At 53.3% G+C, this 9,540-nt stretch overlaps 1 pseudogene; it reads left to right on the forward strand.

Annotated features, from left to right (window-relative positions):
- Positions 1–8,153: 8,153 nt before the first annotated feature.
- Positions 8,154–8,332, forward strand: LOC119168820 (U2 spliceosomal RNA; annotated as a pseudogene).
- Positions 8,333–9,540: the final 1,208 nt, after the last annotated feature.

Here is a 9,540-nt window from a genome sequence, read left to right on the forward strand (position 1 = left end):
CCGTTCTGGAAGAAACCCACGCTAAGCTGCTAAAGCGCAGGACAAGCCGGCTGGCACAGCCAACAGGTCAAGAGAACCCCTTCTACAACGACATAAGAGAAGTGCACGGAAATGGCGGTATGCAACTGGCAGAGGTGAAACGCCCAGACGGTTCAATGGCTACCGACCCGCATGAAATAGCACGCATCTTCCAAAACCACTTCGCAAGCTGCTTTCAAGAAAGAGAACCACGAGAAGACGGTCCCCCACTACATCTGGTTAAAGCTCTCTGCCAGAATCTCCGGCATCCGGAGAGGAGGAGCTTGCAAGTATATGCAGTGAAGCAACGATGGAAGAATTGAGCAGCTCTATACGGAACATGCCTCCGGATTCTGCCCCAGGACCGGATGGGCTCACGGCGGGCTTTTACGCCACATTCTTCGACTGCCTGGGCGACGCCCTTCTGGAAACAGTGAATGCCTTTCTCACTGAAAAAAAGAAACCCGCCTCCTTTGGTGCCAGCCGCATAGTACTGTTGTACAAGAAGGGCTCACCCCCGGAAGACCCAGAATCGTGACGCCCGATAACCCTGCTTAATGTCGACTATGAGATCACTGCTGCCATCTTGAACAACAGATTGAAGCCACTCTTGTCGACGTTATTCTCCCCATGCCAGGCGTGTGCTGTTCCCGGCCGCTCCATGTATGCGAACTTAATGGTCACGAGAGATGCTTTCGAGTAAGAGACCCAGAAGAGGCTTTTTGGTGTATTTCTCTCACTAGAAGAAGCCAAAGTATTCGACAAGGTCAGGCATGTGTACCTATTCCAGGTTATGCAGGAGTTTGGTTTACCAACGACTTCCGTCGACCTCATCAAGCTTCTATTTTCGGACTTGACGAGCAACGTGGTTGTAAACGGTGCGGTTACGCCTTCGTTTAGCTACACTGATGGTATAAGACAGGTCTGCCCGTTGGGTCCTACCTTGTTTATCCTTTCGATTGAACCGCAGCTGACAATCCTGACCACAGCCTCTAACATCCGAGGTTTCCCACTGACCGGAAGCGCCGACCTCAAGGTACTGGCGTACGCCGACGATGTGTCTCTTTTTTTAAGAGACTAACGCAGCTTACGCGAGTTCCGGAGCGCCTTCCACAGTTACGCACAGGCCTCTGCTGCCGAGTTGAACTCGGAGTAAAGCAAAGCGCTTATTTTTGGCTCCTTCCCTGAAGAGGCACTCGGGAATATTGGGACGGTAGACACGGTGAAGGTTCTCGGAATCTACTTCAGCTGTAACGGCATCACAGAGACGACTTGGCAGCAAGCGCTGGAGCGCGCTCAACGGGTGGCTACCCGCGACGAAAACCTTGAGCTCACCCTGCGGGAGAAGGTGCAAGTAGTCAATTTGAGCGTATGCGCTTTCGCAAACCACGTCAGCTGGTTTGCGGTGATCCCAACCCGAATAGCAAGCGAACTGAATAAGATCATCGGGCACCTATTGTGAGACGGGAAACCTGCCGCGATTAGACGCAAACTGCTCTATCTACCGATGAGTGAAGGGGGTCTCGCCATACCACACGTCATGGTAACGAGCAAAATTATAGCCCTAAAGACCGCACAAACCCTGCACCAAGCTGGCGAATTCATCGGCAGGAACCTCCTGCGACACTGGGCGAGTACGAACGCAGAGTTTCTTGACACCGGGAGACATATGGCACCACTCGCGGAAACACCGTCGCCGTTCTACAAAACAGCAGCAATAACAATGCGCATGATACAGAAAGAAGCCTCTGAGTGCGACATTAACAAAGACCCGCCCGTAAGCATTGCGGAGACAGTAGTAAAAAACAAGCTCTCTGAAGAAGAGAGAATGAAAGTAGGCACATGGAAAAGGAAAACGCTACAAAGAGGCCTCTTTGCGCAAGAGAAGTGCAAGACTTCGTGTGGAAGTTGAACTGGGACGTCCTCCCAACACGGCAACGATTCAACAACTTCGGAGACCACCAGACCAGTGCCCCAACTGTCGGGCTACTGAAATATCGAAGCAGAGTGCCCCGCAGCTATACCCGTCTGGCGGCTGGTGGCGCGAGTTCTCAAGATCCGACCTCCCCAGCACTGGCTCGGCACAAGGGTGCGTTTGCACGACTGGTTATCGCATGCACCATGTTCATAATATGGAAGCGGCGTTGCCTGGCCGATGTTCGAAAAACGCCGATACGTGCAGCATTCCCAGCAATAGCGCGAATCCACAGACTTTTGCGGACGAGCTAGAGGCGAGCGGTGAGGAAGCATTTCTTCGCCGCTGGCATACAAAATTCTTTTTTGTTAAGGAGGTGAAGATCAACCTCCCAATCACCCCACATTAGCGTTCCACCCTCAGACAAACACGCAAGGACAAGCATGCCTGTGAAGTGACATAAGGACATGTTATAACACCGCTTATTGTACTCCCTTTGTGTGCCTTGTATAAGAATGCACCCGCACACTTGTGTAAAGTGTAAAAAGCATCACTTCCTCCCTGCGATTCAGTGTAGAACGTCTTCTTATGCTCACCCCTTTCATTTAACATTGTAAAGGATGTTATAGGCCTTCCGTAGCATGACGAGGCAAGTGCATGGTTCATGTAGAAGATAGTACGAGATAGCGCGTCGCGGCCCCAAGAACACGAAGCAACAAGATCATTGTCGGTGAAGACATATGTAAATAGTTCCGAAACCTGTACAATAAATTCTCTTTGTTGTAGTTTTGGCTTGTCCATCCTACTTTTGCTCTTTGAAGAAGCAATCGACCACCCGCCCGGTTAGTGCGGTATCTTTCTCTGTCCCTTCTTGTGTTGTTGTTGTTGTTGTTGTGTGCATGCCAACTTAGCTTGTTCGAGCGACCAGCATCGACTGCCTGCGGATCCCTGGACCCTCCTGCTGACGCCTGGTTCCTGCTGCCCTGGATTTCTGGCTCTGGTCATTGGTGAGATGCTAGTTTCTTAAAAAACTTCCTTTTTTGCCCCTCTTTTCCGCCCCTCCTTGGGGGGGGGTGGGTTCTCGTGCTCGGCTAGGCGGGCTGCTTCAACCAGCTTTCCCGGCTGCTCCCCGTCCGCAAAGCATTCTTACCTTGCATATTAGCTGGCTCAGCGACTCTTGCATCACCTGCCCAAATGAGGTAAGATAGCGCAAGCCTTCTTTGCGCGCATTCTCTTTGGAGCGCGCCTCTACTCTGGACACCAGTGCTCTGCGCTGGTGACCACCTGGAAGCGGCGCCTCCGCTCTCTCTCTCTTTTTTTACCTTTTTTTTCTTCTTCCTTTTCCAGGCCCCGTGATTTTCACTAATGCTCCCCTAGTTGCCAGCTACATTCAGAATGTAGTCAGGCGACTCTCTCTCCTTGCACGCCTTCTCTCTCTCGGTGGGCACTACTGCTGACAACACTTGTCAGTAGACGGCCTGCTCAACCGGTTTCCCATGTATCTTCTGTTTCTATTTCTTTTTTTTTCCAAATGCTTCTCCTTTCATTTCTCTACCTGTCTGTCTTGCTCTACCCTTTTCCAAGGCAGTCCATCACTGCCTCTGCCCTCTCGGGGCCGCCGGCTGCACTAACCATGTAGCCTTGTAGCCCCCTACTTCGCTCACTGGTGTACGCACCATTTTTTCCCTTTATCTTTTTTTTCTTCGTTTAGCAAGCGTGCCTCTCCTTTTTTTTCTTCTTTTCCTCTCGTTTTCGCTTACCTTCCCTGTCAAGGGATGGTTGCACACCCTTCTTCTTTCTTTCAAGTCGCCTGCTCCGCTTAAGCATGGGTTGACGACCTCCACCCCCCCTTTTTTTCTTCACTTTTAGTTCTTTTTCTCCTCAAAAGTGTACAGTGCCGTCTTTTTATTGAAGTGTTTTATTGTTTTCATGATGTTCAAGTGCCAGTACGATGATATACCCTTTACTGCAAATACCCCATCTCCTCAGACAGGGCTCACTGTCCAATAGGGGATGAGCGAGGAGGCAGGTCTCGCGAATGAGGGGGAGGATTGGAACATCCCGAGGCCAAAGGATGCCCAAAATCAAGCAACGCTCGCTGATGAAGGAAAGACTCTCAACATCTTCTTTCCTATTCCCCACAGCATTACCTGCCCTATAGATCTCTGTGGGGTACGGTACTCCGGGGTGTCCTGGACGAGCCGGCACCAGAGCCTAGTAAGGCACCTTCTAGACGAGCATGAGATCAGGGTGAAGGTGACCTACACCTGCACCTTCTGCTCCACCATTGGCCTTGGTCTCCACCCTACGCACCACACCTGCTTCGCGAGAGAGGGACACGAGCTCTCACCCCTCAACCTTTATAGCCACAACTGTCCAGAGTGTCCGGTCACCCTCACCTCAAGGAAAGGTCTGGACAACCACATGAGGAAGCATAAGAGGGCACAAGCGCAGGAGAAAACCCAGCAACCAATGACTGCGAGGACTTCACGCGCAGCACCTGCTGCAACTCTCACGGGAAGACCCCGCCGTGCCACTGCCAGCAACAGAGCCCACGGACCATGGTCCTGCGATTGTCGCAGAGCTCAAACTCGACGACTTCAACAGGACCGTCACCCAGCGAGTTCAGCATGACATTTGCCACAACGCAAGACACTCCAACACCAACGGAGCTGGCACTAACACCTTTCTCCCCCCTTCTTGGCAACCTACCGGAACTCCCTGACGAGGATTCGGCAACCACGGACAATCCACCGCCAACGCCTAGCGAGGTCTCCACCGCGAGGAGCAGGTCCTCGTGTGCATTACTTTTCTCGCAGGATGACAACGCGACCTCCATCCCGCCAAGTCCCAGACAACATGAGTCGCCGCACAGCGACACGAACCACGACAGCCCACTGCACTCCCGACCACCATCACTAGACCGGGCCCTTACCCCCCTCCCTCCTCTCCTCTTTTAGGCAGCATAGCTGGCTCTCCCAGCCAGAACTCCAGGGATGCTACAACTCCATCAGCACCCAGCGAGAAGGAGTCATCACCAGAAGGGTCATGGTGTCATTCCCGTCTCCAGCAGGACCCAGATGCAGCCCGCGCTACTCCGAGGACCAGCGAGCAAAGAGCATCGCAACATGGCAATGGCACAGGAGGACCCTGGATCAAGTCCGTCAGCCAGGAGCATCACACGCAGCGTCAACTCCCCCACACAACCAACGTTATCTGAGGGAACTTTGCTAGACGACGCAGGCGGAGTCACAGGACCCCGCCCCACAGAGAGAGAACCCCGGCGATATCACCCTCTCCGGGCCAATCGATGACACGAGCGTGCTAGCAGAGCACACTCAGAAAATCCGGCAACTGCTTCGGGAGCCCGCCACTGCTGAGCGCTGGAACGACTTCCTCTCCATCCTGGAGGAGGCCGTCTCGGCGGTGAGGAGGGAAGCGAAAATTCCGGACAATACTGCCGGTGGGAAACCCAGCGTCCCGACCAACCCGAACAACGCTCAGCAGATACAGGGCTTGTATTGTCGCTACCACCGTCGGGCTGTTCGTGTCATCGTGCAGGGGGAGACGAAGCTCTGTGAGATTCCGCTTGACAAACTGGAGCAGCACTTTGCTGCAACATGGGCGCCAAAGGAAGGGAACACTCACCTGCTCCTTAACAAGGCTCGTCTGTACGACATGGCAGATATCTGCCTCGCCCGGTTCACCAGCGACCAGGTGGTGGCCCGTCTTCGCAGATGCGAAAACAAGGCCCCCGGAAGTGACAGGATCACCTACTGTCATTGGAAGGAACATGATCCTGATGGCCTCTTTCTCTCTGCAGCGTTCAACGTGTGCCTCCAGTTCAAGCGAGTGCCCGATGCCTGGAAGGAAATGAGGACCATCCTCATCCACAAGAAGGGTGATCCGAGTAAGGTCACAAACTGGAGACCCATTGCCCTTGGAAACGCTGTCTCCAAGCTTTATGCGGGCTGCCTAGCTTCCCGCATGCAGCAGTGGGTGTGTGACCATGACGTGCTCTCGAGGTGTCAAAAGGGGTTCCTGCCACACGACGGCGTGTTCGAACAAAACTTCGTGCTGCAGGAGCGCCTAGACGCTGCGCGGGCCGGCGGTGGTGACTTTTGCGTGGCCTTTCTCGACTTTGCCAACGCATTCGGCTCAGTCCCGCACAACGCACTAATCGATTCCCTTTGTAGTGCAGGTGCGGGAGAGAACTTCTGCGCAATCATCGTAGACCTCTATCGAGAGAATGCTACCCGGATTGTCGCCGAAGATGGGACAACCACCCCAGTCACAATCTCAGCCGGAATTAGGCAGAGCTGCCCACTGAGCGGCCTGCTTTTCAACTTGGTGCTTGATCGAGTCATTCGGGCGGTCCAAGGAGGTGAGAGGCAGCACAATGTGCTGGCTTACGCCGACGATTTGACTCCTTTGGCGGACAACCCCAAGAAACTGCAAGACCGCATCAACGTCGTGGTGGCTCTCGCTGGCCAGCTGGGACTTCGGCTGAACCCCAAGAAGTGCAGAAGCCTGCACCTCTCTGGTAGGATTCCCGTAGGCACTAGGGACACGAAATTGTTCGTTGACGGAGAAGAGATCCCTCGCATCAGTGACTACGAGAGTCAATCTTTTCTAGGACGCCCCGTCGGGTTCAGCCTTCTCCAAGACTGCTTTAAGGTCGATGAGGCAATCTCCGTCGACCGCACCCTGCTCGAGTTCATGCTTGCCCCATGGCAGCGAATTGATGCACTAAAAACCTTTGTTTTTTCAGCACTAAACTTCGCCATGCGGTGCGGACAAGTAGGCAAGGCGGAATGGGCACGCCTAGACGATGCACTCTGGCCCCTGATAAAGAAAACTCTTTATCTTCCAGGTAACGCTGCAAACAACTACCTCTACGGCAGCGCAGCGGCCGGAGCAGCTGGAATCCTTCTCGCCGCAGACACAAGCGACGCGTGACGCGTGGACAACGCCTTCAGGCTTCTGACCTCGGCCGATCTCGAGGTCCGGCAACTTGCCTTCAAAGCGCTAACTAAACTTGTTTCCAAGCGCATTCGCAGGCAGGCTACCAACGATAAGCTCACCTGCTACCTCAGCCGCGAAACACAGGGCATTTTCCAGGCACGGCCGACACAACTGCAGTCCGTCTGGACCGAGGCTCGGAAGGCTTCCCGCAGGCTACACGTCACCTGGGAAATTTTCGAGGACGGGGGGACCAGCATCACGTGTGACGGAGAGGAAACTCTCACGTCAAATAAACGCAGAAAAGTGGTGAGAACGCTGCGCTTCCGAATGATGCGGGCATGCGATCGTTGCCTTCAAGAAATTCCCAACCAAGGGAAGGCAATGGGATGCGTTGTTGCAGACCCGAGCAGCTCCCACTTTATGCGCTCCGGCAAATTCACCCGCTTTTGCGACTGGCGCTTCATTCACAGGGCACGCCTGAATCTTCTACCTGTGAATGGAGCGAACCCATGGACAACCTCCGTCGACAAACGTTGCCGTGTGTGCGGTTACGCAGAGGAAACGCTGCCACACGTCCTGGGTCACTGCATGCGCCACAGCGTGGCCTACACCAGTCGTCACAACGAGATTGTGGAGCGGGTGAAACAAGCCGCCAGCAAGAAGTTCATGGTCACGCATGAAAACAGAGCGGTTGGTACCACCAACCTTCGCCCCGACCTCGTTCTCGCCAGGGGGGAAGAGGCGATCATCGTGGACGTGACCTGCCTCTTTGATAACCGGCTCAAAGCACTCGAGGCAGCCCGACTGGAAAAGGAACGAAAATAGGAACCAGTTCGGGACTTCTTGCTCCGCCACTACCAGAGAGTCACAATCGACGCAATCGTCGTCGGTATGCTCGGCTCCTGGGACCCGGCAAATGACAGAGTCTTTAAAAAACTCTGCAGCGGGAGTTATCTCCGGCTACTCAAGAGGCTTGCAGTGAGCGAGACCATTGCAGCTTCTCGGGAAGTGTACTGCGCAGACGTGGCCATAAAGTGACTGTCACTCGCTGGGCCACGTGCTGATAAAGTCACCCTCCCAAAAACATTGCAAAAATAAGAGGCAACACTACGCAGCACACGCCACTTTCTCTATTTTTCCCCTGCTATTTCCTATTTAACCTTCTCTCTTTCTACACCGTTCACTATACACCACCATTTTCCTTTATGGTTGAAGGAACAAAAAATAAAGAACAAGTTTTTTCCTTTTTGGTCAGAAATGTTCCTAACATTTTTGAAAACCTCTGTTATTATCAGCTTAATATCAGATACGGATCCTATTTGGATCTAAAATAATAAACTTATTTTTGTGATGCGGCAGAGTGCTTGAAGCTTGCTTCACCTCCGCCACGGGTTGGCCCGGTATTGCACTACCTCCGGGATCGATTGATTGATTGATATGTGGGGTTTAACGTCCCAAAACCACTATATGATTATGAGAGACGCCGTAGTGGAGGGCTACGGAAATTTAGACCACCTGGGGTTCTTTAACGTGCACCCAAATCTGAGTACACGGGCCTACAACATTTCCGCCTCCATCGGAAATGCAGCCGCCGCAGCCGGGATTCGAACCCGCGCCCTGCGGGTCAGCAGCCGAGTACCTTAGCCACTAGACCACCGCGGCGGGGCTACCTCCGGGATCGGCCCACTCACCCCTGCGGGGGTGAGTTCGACATTAAATTCAATGATGTAGTGTTTCGATTTACCAATGATATGGGGGTAAACGGCATGGGTGCGGCGAGTGTCCGAAACATTGGCGTCACGCTGCCCCGGCTGACGTGGTATTCGCGCCAGCTCGGTATTCGCGTGCTTGGTGTGCCCTAGCTGTGTTCATTCACACTTACGATTGCTCTGGGAAAATAAATGTTTGTGTGGAAATTTTGTGATTGGAGAGCCCCTTTTTTTCGGTTTTCTTCACACGTACATACTCCAAGTTTTTTAACATCCCTATTCATATTGATACAAAACAGCCGCTAAACACGGCTGCAAGAAAGAGGAGGACGAAGTGGGTTTTTCCGTTGGATGCTGGTCTGACGCCATCTTGCTCGTCGGGTTCTCTGCGCTGTAAATAGCTAATTAAACAAGTTACTTGTAACATTATTGGTGGAGGTGGACAACCCCCATACCTCGATGGAGACGCGCAGCGGTCGCACCATCGGCGACCTTTCGACTGCTTCGACTGCTGGTACTTCCTCTACGCCGCCCTCATCAGTCCAAGCCACCACCTACGTCACACTACCGCACCTCCGGGATCCCGGCACTTTCTCCGGTGATGGTACGATCGATCTCGACACTTGGCTGAAGGGGTACGAGCACGTCAGTGCTACTCACTGATGGGATGCCACACTCATGCTCGCCAACGTGTTTTTCTACCTGGACGGCACTCCCCGAACGTGGTTTGAAAGCCACGAAGCCCACATAACGAGATGGGATCTCATCTAAGAAAAGATACGTGACCTGTTTGGCGATTCATGTGGTCGTCAGCTCGCTGCGAAGAAGACTCTTGCCACAGGGGCCCAGTCTTCTACCGAATCGTACGTCTCTTACATTCTTGACGTCCTGGCCCTTTGTTCCAAGGCCGACCGGTCTATGTCGGAAGATGAA

The sequence above is a fragment of the Rhipicephalus microplus genome, chromosome 6 (genome assembly GCF_043290135.1).
Source record: "Rhipicephalus microplus isolate Deutch F79 chromosome 6, USDA_Rmic, whole genome shotgun sequence".
NCBI classification, from domain to species: Eukaryota; Metazoa; Arthropoda; class Arachnida; order Ixodida; family Ixodidae; genus Rhipicephalus; species Rhipicephalus microplus.